The following is a 17784-nucleotide window of genomic DNA, read 5'->3' on the forward strand; positions in this document are numbered from 1 at the left end:
ACATTATATTGCCAACGCCAGAAACAAAATTTTGATTGATAGCGCCATTGAAGGTTTCCAAAAGTTCAACGAGCACATGAAGAAAATGAGTGGTTCCTATCTCACGCAATGATAATGGAAATTGATCATGTTATCGACGTAAAAGTTGCCAAAGAAAGATATCCGACGGTGAAAGCTTTATCTCCGAACACAAAAAAAAAAAAAAAAGTAAGCTTCTCCTAGTGTTTTCAATGTGTAAAGCAATTTAACAGGACCAACAGTAACAAATTTCGACCATTCAAGTCCTTAAACCTGCTAGATCCTAAAAGATCTTACTCAATCGTTTTCTTAAACCCATCTTGTTCCTCGATAGGCTTCTTTAATCTCGTTCCCAAATCCAAGCCCATTCCCATTGATCCATAAAAGATCTCATCCACCATCAACTGTCCTGTCTTATCAAAGGGTCTCCTTCCACTGACCTCTTTTAATGATCAAGACCGGACCGATAGAAAGCGATAGCCATATCATATGGACACGCTGAACGCTTAAGAGTTAAGCGTTTGAATCAAAGGAGCAACCATTTCTCGTTTTGCTTTTTCTCTTGTCATTGTTCTCTCTACCTTTCCTTTTTTTTCTCTTTTTTATTCCGCTTATGTATCAACAAGGTGCTCTAAACTGTCCTTGCACTTATCACAACATACAGTTGTTTAGTTAGGCCCCTTCTCTTCTAATTTAATTTATAAGGCCCTTCTTCAATGTGAACGAGTAATTGTTTTTTCATCATGTTGAATCGGATTCCAACAACATACTAAGAAGACAGAGCAAGATAGATAGGACGAGCAAAGAGATTTTAACTCTAAAAATTTTATGAAAAAAGGTCGGAGAGCTCATTGAATAGAGAAGAAGCAAAGGGATTTTAACTCTTAACTGATTTGCAGTCCACTCCAAAAGTATATAGTTCCCCAGTCCTGATCTTCCATAGGTAAAGACAAATCAACTCAAGCTCATCATGAGAAGAACGAGAGAAAGCTCTTGAAACTAGGGAAGCAAGATTTCTTTCCACCACAAAACCTAAGAAATTTAAAATCTCAAGCACAGAGACACGGGCCATACCGATAACTCACTCTACGTTACACCATGCCAAATAGGGCAACATATCGCCCCTATCCCATCTGTTTCAACTGCAATTGATCTAGCAAAGCCATGATCAAAATCCAAAAGGAAAGAAGCTACGAGTCTGTAGTCATAGCAAATTCTAGAATTACGGCGAGTATGAATTTACAAGATTCCATGGAGCCCATAAATTTAAGGTGCACATCTTCCTGGATCACATGGGCAGCTGCTCTGCTGGTCCAAGCAACTCTGGTCCGGAAGGACCTCCAGAGTCCTTCCTCCACCGCCCAACACCTGGGCACCGCATCACGTTCATGGCATTGAAAGCTGAGCCCAGGCAGTCTGAATTAGAAAGAATCGCAAAAAAAAAAAAAAAAAACAATTCGTAAGCTCAACATATACCACCACCAGGACTACAAATGCGAGGCAACAAAGCATGATACATTCACGAATCGAGACATTCTAAGATTAAATCGGAGACTCATAATCATATTGTGCGTCTTCCATCATTCAATTGCTAATGAAACCCTACTAAGATTGATAGGAATTTCTTGCTCATCAAGATTGATAGGAATTACTAGGAATGAAGATGCATAATCTGGACATCGCATCGCATCCTTCCCCCCCCTTTCCTTTTTCTCTGACCGCAACATGCTGTGCTGAAACCGAAAGAGAGCTCAACGTCCCATCCCGTCTTCACCATCTGATCAACTTTCTTCCCAGTTTTTGTACGATGATTGTTGAATAGCGACGTCGTTTCATCTTCTTCTTTCTTTTCCTTTTTTAGTAGCCTTGTTGTTTTATAGGCCTGAAATGAAACTGATCTCGGCCTGTGGGCCGCCCTCGATTTACATATTGTTTTCCTCTTTCATTCTCACCCATTTCGCTCTCGATCAAAACCAATAGGAAAGGTTGTGTGTCTGTGTGTGTCCTCATCTTTTGTGTTTGTGAACAAGGAGGTGAGGAAGAAACTGCTTCTGAAGAAGATGGCCGCTGCATTGAATAGCACTCTGAATCACCAAAGCCAATGCACTATCTGCTCGGAGGACCTGGCTGTGCACACCACTGTGACCTTCCGCTGCCGCCACACTTTTCATTTGGGTAAGTGTTTTGTCTCGTGTAAATCTGCATATATAAACTGAAATGTTTTTGTTTCGCTGTGTCTGTATGCAATTCATGGAATTCATATCACGTCAAATGAGTGGTTCTTTGTTTGTGCTTTTTGCGTTTGAAGTATGATGACTAGATAGTCTCCTGCACAAGAGTTTAACCATATTAAAACTCTTTCTCAATGAGCAACTGAGAGACCATGCATAGCGCAATGGAAACTAACTCTTGATACCTTCATCTGGTACGTTTCTGAACATTTATTTGGTGTTTCGCACTGGTAACGCCGTCACGCCCTTGTTCCCGAAGCAGGGTGGCAGCAGGTGCCTGTGTTACAGCATTTTTACTCGATTGACCATCATTCGAATCGGATCCTCCACATGCTGAAGCACATTGCACCAATCTTGAAGCCTTTAATGGCAGCTCGAACTGCCATAGCAAAGATGACAAGTTCAGAAGAGTGTGCGGTGTTGTTTCTTCTTCACAATCACATGATGAGAAAATGGATTTATTCATGTTCTCCAGGATCTGGCTAGAGCAGTTCTGGTGATTTTCTCTTTAGGCATCAGTTATCTGTAATAAAATACTAGGTAATGTCTTTTCTACACATGATCGGCCATCAACTTTGATGTGAGTGGATACTCAATTGCCACAAATCAAATTACCTTGATCAACAGGGATAGATGTACACATGCCATATAGTTAATACAAGAGGATAAAACACATGCCATAAATAGTATGGGTTGTAATTATATGGACGATTAGGTTTCACACGAGCTTAGCATAAAACCCCACAAGAAGGATGTATTTCACTCGTAAAATTGTACTACAACTATATGCATTCTTCATAAAAAAAAAAATAGTCAACGATATTTATTTTTGAAAATATGACCTTAAGATTCCATATGTTTACCATCAAGAAAATCGTGATCGGTTTTGATTCATTTGAAATGCCCAATAGGACTCGTATTCATAATAAAGTAAAATGTTTTCCAAGAAATCATTTTATCTGAAGAAAAATGATTTTCTATTTTCAAGTTAGGAAAAATTTTCTAATTTTAAGCATGCATATTTTCTTGGACTACTAGTGGTTCTTCATTTTTAGCAAATCATATGAGTGAAAGTCCAGAAAACTAATTCTCGGAATATTATTTCATTTAAGACAGACACACCCTAAGGTTATTTTCTTTTTTTGAATACGTGATTGCAGTTTATTTATTTGGTTGAAATGTAACCTCCTCTTTGTCTTTTTCTTTTTTGGCTTTTCCTTTTCAAAATCAAAACAAAGGGACCTTGAAAAGTCATACATAAGGAAAATAGTGCAAACTTCGCAGAAATCAGCAGTTTTTCCTTTGAAGATTTATCTAACAATAGGGCTTGGTAAACTATGGTTTTAAACAAAGATCTTAGGATTACGACATGCTGACCCAAGACATAGAGTAGTCCTAGATCTAATTGGCCATATATTAGCATCTTTGATTCTAGGTCAAATAATCCCTCATGTATCTCAACCAAAATAATTAATAATATCTAGGTAGACCATCCAAAACACCAAACACTCACAAGAAGAAATGTATGAAAACGTAAGACCACATGTACTTCGCGTAGATCTAGACGTTTTTCAGTTTAGCAGTTGCATTTTCGAGCAGAAACCTGCAAATAATTGTGCTTATGCCTGAAGGGTAACGGCAAAAAGGATGGCACAAATCAATTTCAAGTTTGAACAACTCTCTCTTAGCCACAACAATAACAACATCAGTTGAAGAAGCACTCAATAAAAACGTAAAGACACACAGAGAAAAGAAGGAATAACAAAAACATATGAGTTTATATATTCAAATTTATATAAGACAAAAAAACATACCCAAATGGAAGGTGTGGCAACAGCAAAGGGTCACAGTGGCATGCACAGCTAGGTCCTCCAGGCATATAGTGCATTACCTCTAGTGATTCATAGCGCTATTCGATGTAGTGGCCATTTTCTTCAGAAGCAGTTTCTTCTTCACCTTCTTGTTCACAAACACAAAAGATGAGAACACACACAGGCACACAACCTTTGCTAGGGTTTTGATTGAGAGCAAAAGGGGTAAGAATGAAAGGGTAAATGATATGTAAATAAGGGGAGTCACAATGGCGGTAATGATATAATGAGGCAACTCCATGCAATGCATATATAATTTGGGTTGGCATATGGAAGCCATGGGTGAAGTACATTCAATGCAAAAGAAAAGATGAACCAAATCCGATATGGGTGGTGCAACTTTCCATTGCTTTGTTGCAAATTTTATGGGGGTGGATCCACAATTCCAAGGATGACACTAGTAACAAATGATGTGGAAGTAATTCATTTAACCAATGGTTTATATATTGACCAAAAAAAAAAAAAACCTATGGTTTGTATTCTGAATTAAATTTGGACAGTCAGATGAGATAAGACCCATCAATTTCAATGGTTTGAATAATCTACTGTACACATCAAACAATTTCTATAATTTATTTTAGACCAAAGGGGCTAGTTCGCCACATGATGTGCACTTATTGGCCATTAGAAGTTAGAAGTATCGATCGGCCAAAAGTGATTTTTTTACTTATTACATCGACCGTCGAATGAATAGAATCATAGAGTGAACCACAAAATCGGTAAAATAAACTTGTGTTTTATGATAGGAGTAATCGAAATCTTGCCTTATTTCTACAATATGATTGGCTTGATTTAATAAAATGAATGTCGATGATATTCGGCCATATTTTGAGACTAAATCACTTTCCAAACATACCATGGGCTTGGATACAGAAGATCATAGCTAGCCATTTTCCATTCTTAGGGTGCATTAATAAGCTACTCGCTTTAGCGAGTGAAACTTAAGTTTGGACATTTAAGTACTTTCCACATGTTCAACCATTTGAACGATTCATGACAAACAAATATGTGCTAAATGTATTCTTTGAACATTGACCGTAATCCATAACAATTAATGTGAATAATCAATTTGGTTGAAAGAAAAGATTGTAGTTTCAAAGCCCCTAAAATGTGACATACCTGAATTAACTCACTTGAGATATTGTCTGATTTGGCCCTCTCATACCGAGCCTTAGGGTTTTGTCTTTTAGCGTACAAGTGAGCACTTTCCCAAGAGGTCGGGCATCCTAATAGTGCTTTGGTTTGAGCATGCTTAACTTTGAAATTCAAAAGTAAAAATTTTCATTGTCAAAAAGAACCTCCTTAAGTTAATTCAAGTTTTTCACATACATATCTCAGAATCGGTCTTCTCCCATTCAGTGCACGGTTCGATTTATTCATGCCCCTTTACCATTCTAAAAGTCATCAATCCTGGTTTTCTCCTTAAAATGTCACTAACCGTTCTTTGTAAATGCCTGGCGGGCCATCAAGCTCGAACTACGTTTTGAGCAAGTGTCCACAACAGTGTTTTCGTAATATATTTTGGTATTGACAGATAGCAAGGTCACACACGATGCATTGTGCAATAAATAAAGTAAAAACGTTTGGCTGCGTAGAATATAAAACTTCGTATCTATCATTGACTTACTATCTTTCTACTTGCAACAAAAATCAGAGAAAGAGTTTTAATTGGAGGAGAAAGTGGGGGTGAGGTTGTTGGGGCTAGTGTTATCACCTAAAAAGGGGTGAATAGATGATTATAAAAATTTGTTCCAAAAATATTGCGGAATTAATTGCGGAATTAAAACAAACAAGCTCGGAGTTTAGTACGGAGTTTAATCAAAGCACCTTCCGAGGTGACCTCAGAATTTGATTGCGCACAATTCAACTAATACAAATAAAGCACAAAGAGATTAAGGGATAGAGAATTTTCAACATAAAGTTTATAATAGTTCGGCTTTGCTCAAGCCTACATATGATTCTTCATGCCGACAGCCAATCTGCTAGATTCCATTAGTGAATAGTTTAGAGGGTATAACATGGAGACGATTCTTGAGTCAATAGACCTCCCATCTAATACTCACTTACTTGGATATGAACCTCTAACTATTACAGTATTCAGATCAAGAATATATGAAGGGCGTCGTAGCTTTCCTGAACTTTGGAATTTTAGATTCTGGACTCTCGTAATCTCTTCAGCCTTAAGGGCTCCTTTTATACTCCTCTATCATCAAATTAACATTTGCAAGGTCTCTAGAGATCACTCTCCAAACTTGCCGTTTGGACGAAATTGTATACAAATGATTTCGTGGCCATTAAGAATAATAAAGGAAGAATCTTTCATTAGATCGGATCACCCATACAATCGTGATCGGGGTTTCCAAAGATAGAGTACTCCATTTGGTAAGTCATTATTATCTTCCTCAATCCACGTTCTTGATAGATATAACAAACTCCATGATTAGATAATCATGACACGAACATAACCTAGGCTGACGTTATTTGTCTAGATCCGGGTGCCCACGGTGAGCCTTTACAGTTGAACCTCCAAGAGTCAATACCAAGACACATGCTTACTGCCGTTAATAGAGAATTTGAATGGATCCTAAAGAAAATGGGCTGGTGCCAAAAGAATTCGAAGTGTTATTTGAAAAAAAAAAAAAAGACGAGTTATTACAAGAGCTTGTTGAGAGGTACTCCTGCCTTTTGGTAGAGGGGACGGAGAAGTCGTTTGCTATCCCCGATTGTATTAGCGACTTTGAGAAGCCTCCTTTAAAACAGGATACTAAGATGTTGGAAGCAGAGGATCCTTTGGTCGAAATAGATATCAGTAAAGAAGGGTGTAAGCAACCTATATTTATTAATGCCTGCCGACACCTAAATTGTGAGTACTCTTATAGTTATTAATTCATTTTAAAATTAGAGACTAACCTTAGTCATTACCAAAAATATTAAATCATTTTTCATGTAGATTTCATATAGAATAGTTTAATTTTAGCATTTATCGCATTACATTTTCCATTAAACCGAATCGGTGGCGAATGGACTTAAGCCAAAGGTTTAAGCGAATGGTTTGAATTTAATTGACCAACTGGATTGAGCCCATGGGAGCGTATAATTTTAGTCAAGCCCATTGAAAATCTATGTGGCCGAAATTTGCATTAAACTGCCGAATTACAATTAAATAAAAAAATTAAAAGCAAGAAATCCTAATCTAACGTCTATATTTATGTGTGTTACAGAGGCCATTCATTGAAAAAAAAAAAAAACACGGCCATGGGACACTTCTTTATACACGGCACATTGAGGGAAAGAAAGAAAAAAGTCGAGGAAAAAAGAGGAAAGGGTATCTTCTTCTTCTTCGTGCGAGTGGCCAGAGTTTCAACGAAGGGCTTGACCGCAACCTGATCCCTCGCTTGGTGTTCGTGGACCAGCCACCACACTAAGCGCAAGTCCGATGCTATGAGAAGCCGCCACAGCTGCTGATCTCGGGCTGTCATTGGTTGTCTCTACTGAACCCGACCTTCGGCGATGAGTCCAGACAAGCCCCGAAGTTCCCTCACTGCTGCTGCCATGCTTTGCGGCTCACTCGACAATCATCCTGAGCTCAACGCGGATGCTGTCCCCAACGCTTTCTGGTGAGAATTACCACCCCATACCTCCGAGCCTCGCCGTGAGTCATTGAGAGCCACAACCAGCCACCGCACATCGGCGGCCACAACCAGCCACCGCACATCGGCGGCCTCTCGCAGGGGTTTTGCCAAGATTCAGCAAAGACAATATCTTCATATCAACGTGAATCTCAAGCCAGATTTTGTGGCGATTATTCACAAGACCGAAGTGAAAACTGAGCCCTTCTCCATGCTGAAGCCTACGGTCAAGAAAGCATTAGAGTAATTTTGGGTCAAATAAGTCCAATCGGTGTTCCTTTTCTCCTGCAAATTTGGGGTTTTGTGCTTTTACTTCATGCAAGCAAAAGATCATTCTCTGGCAAAGAGATAGTGGAAATTTTAGGTGTGCGGCGACCTACAGACTTTTAGTGCGAGGACAAACCATGCCAGTTTCACCAGTGACCCCTCAAGCTCGAAGACCATGACCGCGAGTCTTGTCACCGAACCTTGTTGATCGTTCATCGCCAAGACCACGAGCATAGTCGCAAGTCACCGGAAGCTCATCCGGGACCCCCGCCAAGCCAGTCTCATCCGCAAGTTGGTCCGAAATTCAAATTTGGAAAGTTATCTTCAAGGTAAATTTGTGATTTTTTTTTTGGAATTAGAATATTTACTTGCTTATTTGAACATTATTGTAATGTAGGTTTGATTAAGAAATTTCCTAATCCGCAACCACCACATAATTGGAAATTTCCTAATCGGGTATTTTAAATTCAATAGATTAATTAGTAAGATTGCATATTATAATCAAATTCAAATATTACAATTTTTTTTTTGGTAAGGAAATATTTCCATTTGTTCTGTTATCTACTTTCCAATTTTAAATTAATTGAATTGCATTGACATCTTTAAGAATATATTATCTTGCATGATATCTAAAATCCTAAAATATTTCTGCACGTAGATAGTTTCTGCATATAGATTAGATTGCATCTTAAAATGATGTTTAATTAAGTTAGATTAGATTGCATTCCAGTGTAGAATTTGTATTTTTAAATATATAATTATGTCTAAAATAGTATATCTTTAATATATTAGGGTTTAGCTCAATTTAAATCCTAAAACATGTAACATAGATATTACTTTGGCTGAGTTCATTTTAGGGTTATTAATTATTCCAAAAATATAAAAATAAATCATTCTTGCTATGTCATATAGGTTGTCTGCTTAGGTTTACATTGCATTTAGAATTGAATGTTTAGGTCTCTAATTAATTCACGCGTCATGTAGTCGGTTTAATTAGACCGTAATGTAGTTTGTACATTAGTTTAATTAAATTACATGTCATTGGGATAGTGATATAATTTAGTTTAATTCAATGTATTCTTAGGTTAGTTTGCATTCATTCATGGAATTGCATTTTAGGATAAATTCATGCATTGCATATAGTTTAAGCTAAACAAAGAGAAAATAAAAAAGAGAATAATTTGCTTGGCGTATGCTCCCTGCAATTATCTTGATTTCTAGATATTTAATTTTATTAATTGTGCACCCGCATGATAATCTATATTAGTGACTTAGATTAAAGCTTAATTAAGCTGCCTAATCATATCATTTTCATAAAATGAAACGGCAACAAAAGGGCGTTCCAAAATCTAGCGTAACCAAGTCCTTGAATTTATAATCTACGGTTCGTAGAAGTAATTTAATTCTCCCACTATTTTACTTAGATATCTAATCAACCTACCACAAATGATTAGTGGCGACTTCTATTGAAAATCTTTGCATGATAATTGAACCTTAAGTTGCGATTTGGTGGAGCTTGGAAGAGCTCATACTAGGTTGCTTAATTTAATTATTTAGTGATTCATTAGCCTAGAAACTCGATTTTTAGCTCGTGATAGTGCCTCGTTAGAAGAAGGATTTAAAGCTGAATTAGTGGACCTAATCAAGAGGCACAAGGGTTGTTTTGCTTAGGACTATCATGAGATGCCAGAACTACGAAGCAACATTGTGGAACATAGATTGTCAATCAAGAAGGGGTTTAGGCCAACCCCACAGCAATTTCCTTAGGATGTGGTGGTATCCATGATTAATGAAGAAATAAAAAGATTGCTTAAAGATCTTCAATATAACCGCTTGGTACGTCGAATGGCTTTCGAACATTATCCTAGTCAAGAAACGAACGAGAAATTGAGAGTTTGCATTGATTTTAGAAACCGAATGCAGCAATGCCAAAAGACGAGTATCAAATGCCAATAGTCAACATATTGGTGGATTCAGCATTAGGAAATAAGATGATATTGTTAATGGATGGCCATTTGGGGTATAACCATATTTTTATCGCAAAAGAAGATGTGATTAAAGACGGCCTTCGGATGCCTAGTGGCCATCGAAACATTCGAATGGGTGGTTATGCCATTCGGTTTGAAGATTCCCCGAGCAACATATCAAAGAGCAATGAACTTCATCTTCCATGACATGATCGAGACTTCATTGAGGTATACATTGGTGACATCGTCTCAAGTCAAAAGAGGTTAGTCATCCTAACCATCCCGAACAACCATTCATTAGAATGGAGGAATATCGATTGAAGATGAATCCTCTTAAGTGCGCTTTCGGAGTAAGGGCAACCGATTTCTTGGGATTCTTGATTAATTAGAGAGGGATAGAAATTGATATGAACAAAGCCAATGCCATTTTAGAATTGTCACAAATAGAAGATACTAATGTGGCTTCCAATTCGTGAAGTTTAAACAGTGGACAAACAAAAAAGTAACACTTGCTTTTTTCCAAGTAATATATTATCGTAAATCATGGTATAACAACAAATGTCATCAATTGATGATGAACATGTTAACGCCTAAATTTTTTTCCTTTTTCAAAGTAGATGGATGAAAAGATAATAGATTGATTCTTCATTTTACTCAACTCAGTATATAATAGTCCACATGAATAAATAAAGTCTAATTTGTCGTTTGAGCAAATTGAATGACTACATTGAACATTTACTAATAGTTTAGGGACTACATTGAACAAATTAAAAGTTAAGGAACGATATTGTATATTGAGTTGAAGGTCGGTGATCATTTGTAACATTTTTTTCAAAAGATATCAACACAAACAAACTGTATAAAAGGTAAAATCGTTAAAGGAAAGGAACAACAAAAAGATGGGGAAAGTAGTTTGGACTAAGTGGATGACAAACCTTAATTATGTTGCATCAATTTATGTTTATGTTATGCTGAGCAGCTAGGGACATTTCAAAGAGAAAATCAAGGCAGGGGCTCAAAAAATTGGAAATCCATCTTTTAATATGAGCGAGATATTCATGAAAGTACATATATATCGAGTTATTTTTAGGGAAAATTTTAAAAAAAGGGCTCAAAGTTGAGTAATTTTTCTCTAGCTGGATAGCATCATTTTAAAAAAAAAATTATATTTCTTCTTCTTTTCTATGTTCATCATCTTCTTCTCCTCCCTTCTTGTTTCTTTCCTCAACACTTGCACCATGAATTGATGTTAGAGAGTTTCATGTTTGGTCTCAAATCAATCAAAGAGATTGCTAGATGAAGATAGTATACGAGTCAAGCTAAATTCATATCATTGAAACTGATTAGTCTTATCTCATCTATCGGTCCACTAGATGAGAATATTATATGAGTCAAACTAAATTCAAACCATGAGATTAATGGGTTTTATCCCATTTGAATGTCCAAATTTAATTTAATATATAAATCGTAGGTTAAATGAGTAATTTTTCCATCATTTGTCCCCAGTGACATCCTCGAAATTATGAGCCCATACCCTAAAATCTGCAACAAAACAATGATGAAATGCAACCCTCGTCCCCCAAAAAGTCGGATTTAGTCTATCTCTTTGTTTGCATTGAATGCACTTCCATCCATGGCTTCCACGTGCCAAACCATATTATGTATGCCTTGTATAAAATTACATAATTTCTCATTACCATCATTGTGACCCTACTTCGATTTACATATCATTCAACTCTTTCATTCTCACCTCTTTCGCTCTCAATCAAAATCTTGCAAAGGCTATTGTGTAGAAAAGTATGTACCTATTATTTTCTTATTTTGAAATTCTATAGTTAAGGTAAAAATTGAGAAGTCTTATTATTGATGATGGTTTACAATGGTGTTTGGTGTAGCAACCATTTGAAATTCACCTAAACCAAGTACCTTATAAATTAGATCATGTTGATTGTATTGAACATATCTTTGTGTCTATTGTTTCATTATTATCATTGTGATTCCTTTGTATAAACTTTTTATGATGATATGTCTCATGCATTACATTTTGTGTAGTATTCTTTAATGACTTGATTTATTTTTCCATCGTGTTAAAGAACCTCATATCTTTGATGACCTTTCATCTTTTGTAATAAGAGAGACATATCACAACTTCAACACTATATGCGGTGAGAGAGATTTCAAGTGAAGTTTTGGTGAGCAAGAATATATGTCGCATTCTATCTTAAGGTAGAAAATTGAACCTACCAATCATCCTTAGACAATCTTAATACTTATTAGAGCAGAGTTGACCTAATCGATATTCTTGTATACCCAAATTTAATGGTGTCGTTGGCCTAACTAGATATATGAAGATTGTCATTACTCGATATCAATAATCTCGAGCTCACAAGCAATTTGGGTTTTGAAGATTAATATGAATTGCATGGGTCAAAATTTTGTGGTGATTGGCCAAGTGATATCAATCATTGCACAACTCATATTCTTAGCAATGATGATGACTACGTGACTCGTTACACTGTTTAGACTTACTTTTGGTTGATATTATATTGTATTTTTTTTATTGATAATGTTTGCTACATATTAAAACGATTATTATTGGACTTATTTGTTAATAAAGGTATTTTAGTTTTCATTATTTTTACTAAGCTATATATGTTGATGAAATCCATTATTATCATAATAACAATTTTTCTCTTTGTTTACGGCTTATATGGTATCAGAGCCACTCACTATCGTTGACCCTAAACCCTAGAAAACCATATCAGCCACCATCGACTACCGTCAACCACCACCATCGTCAACAACTCACATAACCTTTGAAACCTCCGGATCCGGTCCCGCACAAACCCGGTGAGTCCGATCTGATGCCACCTAGCCTTCTAGGGCCATCGACCTGTGTCACCTAAGCTGCCGAGGCCCGCACCGGCGCCGCCCCATGTCGCCTAGGCCGATGACCTTAAATAAAACTTCGCCTAACCTTCTAGGGGCATCAACTAGCCTCGTTTAGCCCCGCAATGCTTGTTTTAGCACCAACGAGACCTATTTTAGCACCGGCGAGTGACCCTAGACTAGATAGCCGTGTTTTGGTGTTGTCCAGGATCATTCTTCATGTCTTTTGATCTCCATAGGTAGCTTCCAACATTGTTGTTCACGTTCTCTGGTGTTCACAGTAGCTCTTGATAAAAAAAAAAATTGGCTATTTGTTATGGTGATATTTGGGGCTTTTGTTGTGGAGTGAAGAAATTCAATTGATGATTGGAGCAAGTGGTATTACTGAATATGTTTGTTGATTTAAGCGGTTGATTGATAATGTATGTGAGTCATAGAGACTTTATTATGTGGTGACATAATTCAATCGAATTGGATTAGGTTAAGCTCGCGGTTTATTATTGCATTATGGCTAGAAACTCTTCTACTGAATCTGTTGTGGGCCTGGATACCAGTATTACTAATATGAAGTTGAATTCTGAAAAGCTAGATGGAACCAATTAACATTCTTGGTCTATGGCAATTAAAACATATCTATTGGCCATCAAATAGCAGAGTTATCTAACTTCTCTTCTACTTTCAAATAAAACGAAAATGGATGATTGGGGTTTTGGTGATGTTGCTATTCGGACATTGTTGTGGAATACCATGAATTCCAAAATTAGTCCTTAGTTTATGTGATGTACATCAGCCAAAGTCATTTGGAATAAGTGTGCTCTTATGTTTTCGAGTCGAGATAACATTATATGTGTTTGTGATATTTGGAAAGAGCTATTTGATCTACATGCATATGATATGTCTATATCAGATTACTATTTCAAGTTCACCACTTTTTGCGAGAGATCGAACGCTTATTTACTTATCACTAATGACATCGGAGAGTTGGCCAAGTGTCGGCAGGATATAAGAGTTATGTTATTTCTCTAAGGGCTTCGTCCTACTCATTTTTCTCTTCGACAACAAATTACTTCTTAGGGTACTTTTCCATCGGTTAGTGAGGTTTTCCCTAGGGTTCTTCGGTACATGCCTAACTCATCATCTACACCTATAGCAAGTGCTATGGTTTTGTCGATCGTTTAGTAACCGTGGTGGTCGAAGGTGTAGTCACCGTAGTCGTGGCAGATTTGATTTCTTTCCGGGTCGTGGTCGTGATGGAGCAAAGGGTGCTGGAAGTTCTCGTTATTGCCACCACTGCCAGCAAGCTAGCCATAATGAGGCTTATTGCTATACCCTACATCTCGAGCTCCGACCACAAGCTGCTTATGTTGATGTTGTTGAGTCTCCAGTGCAAAAAAAACCCGATCATTCACGAGAGCTACCTAGCACTATTATGTTACCTCACACCAAGTATGAATCTTTAGTTCATCCCAACCAAGTGGTGGATTCCTCTGCTCCTACCGCTAATTTAGCATGGACTTCCTTAGGTAATCATATGACCAGTAATTCTAATTTATTATCTAGTATTGCATATATGTCTCCTAGTTTTGTTACACTTGCTGATGGTCTATAGTCTCATATCCTTGGTCATGGTCCTAGTCATGATAAGCTTGGTCCACGACTAAAAAGTGTGTGTTTTTTGGGTACTCTCGAACTTAAAAAGGGTAAAAGTTCTAAGTCCGGTTAGTCGGCAGTTGTATACCCCGGCATATGTAACCTTTTTCGAGGACCAGTTATATTACTCCTTTACTAACCAATCGGTGACTCCTTCTAAAGATATTTTGTCCTCGGCTATGACTCTAATGCCGCCTATCCCCTTGACAGAGGTGCCTGGGCCGTCGCTTGATTTTTAGTTTTTCGATTGGACCTATCAACGACGTCGTGCTGTTTAACGTGATGTGGCACGGTCGCTGCTTGCATTGGACATGCGTACTTCTTCACCAATTCATGTCCCGACCTCTAATCCGTCAATTTCTTCAAAATCTAATTCTACTACCAATATTCCCATTACATTGTAGAAAAGTACGCATTCTTGTATCGGTCAACCCAATTCTCGATTTGCTCCCTATACTAATTATCTAGTCGTACACATACTCGTCACCCTCTTTCTTAGTTTTTATCCTACGATTGTCTTTCTCCTACATATTCCTCGTTTGTTGCTTCATTATTTGTTGTGTCCGTGCTAAGTTCTATTGCAAAAGCTCTTGCCCATCCAAGTTGGTGACGGGCTATAGAGAATGAAATGCGGGCATTGCGGGATAATGGAACACGGCAGCTTACACCATTACTTGATGGTAAACAGGTTGTGGGGTGCCGTTGGGTTTTTGTAGTGAGGTTTTAATCGGATGGGTCTATTAAGCATCCGAAGGCGTGCCTAGTTATCAAAGGTTATATTCAGACCTATGGAATTGATTATAATGATGCATTCTCTCCTGTCGCAAAGATACCTTCCGTTCATGTTTTCATTTATCTTGATGCTCGATATGGTTGGACTCTCCATCAGATTGATGTCAATAGTGTCTTTCTTTATGGCGACTTCACGGAGGAGTTATATATAGAGCAACCCCCGGGGTTTGTTGCTCAAGAGGAGTCTACTAGTGTTTGTCACCTACACAAGGCATAATATAGTTTGAAACAGTCTTCTCGTGCCTGGTTTGGCTGTTTTAATGATGCAGTTATTCGATTCGGTTTGCAACATTGTACCGTGGATCATTCTATGTTTAGCTCCACTTTTGGGTGTATGCTCATGGTTGTATATGTGGACGATATTATCATCATTAGTAGTGTTTCTGTGGGTATACAAAACTTGAAATAGTTTTTACAAATAGAGTTCAACGTAAAAGATGAGGTGACATACTCACATGATGGTATCTCCTTATCTAGTCCTCCCCGCACTACACATTGGGAGACAGTGCTACGTATTGTTAAGTACTTGAAGGGAGCACCGGGTAAAGGTTCTTTTATTCAAGAATCGTGGACATCTTAGTGTCCTCTGATGCTGATTGGGCTGGGTATCCTATTGATATGCAATCAACTTGTGGGTATTGTGTGTTCTTGGGAGGCAATCTTATGAACTGGAAGTGTAAGAAGCAATAGGTTGTGTCACCATCGAGTGTAGAGGCGGAATATCGGGCCATAACTCATCTGACTAGCGAGTTGCTTTTGTTGAGGATGTTGTTATCCGAACACAACATGCCATCCTCATCTCCCTCGGTTCTATATTGTGATAACCAATTTGCTATGCATATTGCTTCAAATCTAGTCTTTCATAAACGCACGAAGCATAGTAAAGTATATTGCCATTTTGAGCGAGAAAAGATTCGGAACAAGAAAATACCGCTTCGATACACACGGATCGAGGATCAACTTGCTGTTCTTTTTACTAAGTCATTGCAGGTTAGAGTGATTATATTATGTAACAAGTTGGGGCTCTTTGATGTTTATGTACTAACTTGAGGAGGAGTGTTAAAACGTTAATTATTGAGCTTATTTGTTATTATAGGTATTTTAGTCTTCTTCATTATTACTGAGTTATAGATATTGATGTAATCTATTATTATCATAATAACAATTCTTCTCTTTATTTATGGCTTACACTACACTAAGATCAATTTATAGCAGTAATCCATCAAATGATGTAGCATGTTTGTATGATTGTTCAACATTATTCACTTATAAGTTATCGGGTTTCCCATTTTATACATTATAGACCAATGTCAACATATATTACTCCATATGATACTTTCGTGTTCACTAAAAAGCCCAAATAATTTTTTACTAATAATTTGAAAAACGTAGCATGATCTTGAATTGATCATTTGCAAACTAAACTCAACAAATTCGCATTTTATTACAAAAAAATTAAGTGAAGTGGCAAAGATGCAAAACCAAAGTAGTAGTTGTGATAGATTTTGAAATAATAGTACTTTCGAAACTACAAAGGGTGTGTTTGGGAAGGGGCTTTGGGTGTCCAAAGATCCTTGGGCTAAAGTGTAGACGTTTGGAAAATGATTTTAGAAACATCCTTGATGAAAATTAGCTTACAAAAATCTGAAAGCCTAAGGCATCTAGGCTGCCTTCAGCTTTTTAGCATTCTCGGCATGCTGCAGAGAATGTACAGTATTTTTTTTATTTTGCCTTAATTATCCTCAATATTTGTTATAATTCCAATTTTAGCCTTTAGATAGGAAAAAAAACCCACGAAGCTATTTCACGATCTATTCCTAGAGAACCCATCGCAGAGATGAAGAAACCCTAGATCTAAATTCTCAATTCTTTGCTATTGCGTCATTGAATTTGACGAGGGTGGCTCTGTAAAAGTCGGTCTCCATCCATTTCTTCTCCAAATCCATTGCGTTGGCCCTTGCGATCATTGCTTCGAGGCAATCGCATGGTGAGTTCATCTTTTTCATGTATCCTGCTTCATTCTTCCAATATTTGAGATTCCTTCAATTTCTCGCAGCAATCGGTGAAATCCTTCACTTTTAGGTCTTTGTTAGTTCCATTTTTGCCTAGAGTTTCTATGGAATCCCGAAGCTTGCCTCTCGAGCTTGAATCTAGCGTGCTTGTGTCCTCTCTAGTGTAGATGCATACCGTAGGGAACTGTCGATATATGGTGCTTGTTAATATCTTGGTCAACTTTTGTCCTTGAGTACTTGATCTGTCCAAAAGGAATACTAAATTATGGTATTCTTTTCTTGAATAAGATGATTGAGTGGCATTTGCTTGAAGTAATAGTGTTTCTTGGGGTCTATGTGTTTTGATCGCAATCGAGAGATTCTAACAAACTTTTGTGTTAGCACCCAAGTTTAAAAGATCCTCTACATCCATTAATAAGGTTTAAGCCCCTTTGAACCACAAAAACATCAATTAGGTA

General features: G+C 37.3%; 1 protein-coding gene across 6 annotated transcripts in view; it reads left to right on the forward strand.

Moving 5' to 3' along the window:
- Positions 1-17784, forward strand: part of LOC115751743 — a 91680-nt gene that overhangs the window by 57451 nt on the left and 16445 nt on the right. The gene's annotated exons all lie outside the window — the stretch shown is intronic.

This window comes from Rhodamnia argentea, chromosome 1 (assembly GCF_020921035.1).
Source record: "Rhodamnia argentea isolate NSW1041297 chromosome 1, ASM2092103v1, whole genome shotgun sequence".
NCBI classification, from domain to species: domain Eukaryota; kingdom Viridiplantae; phylum Streptophyta; class Magnoliopsida; order Myrtales; family Myrtaceae; genus Rhodamnia; species Rhodamnia argentea.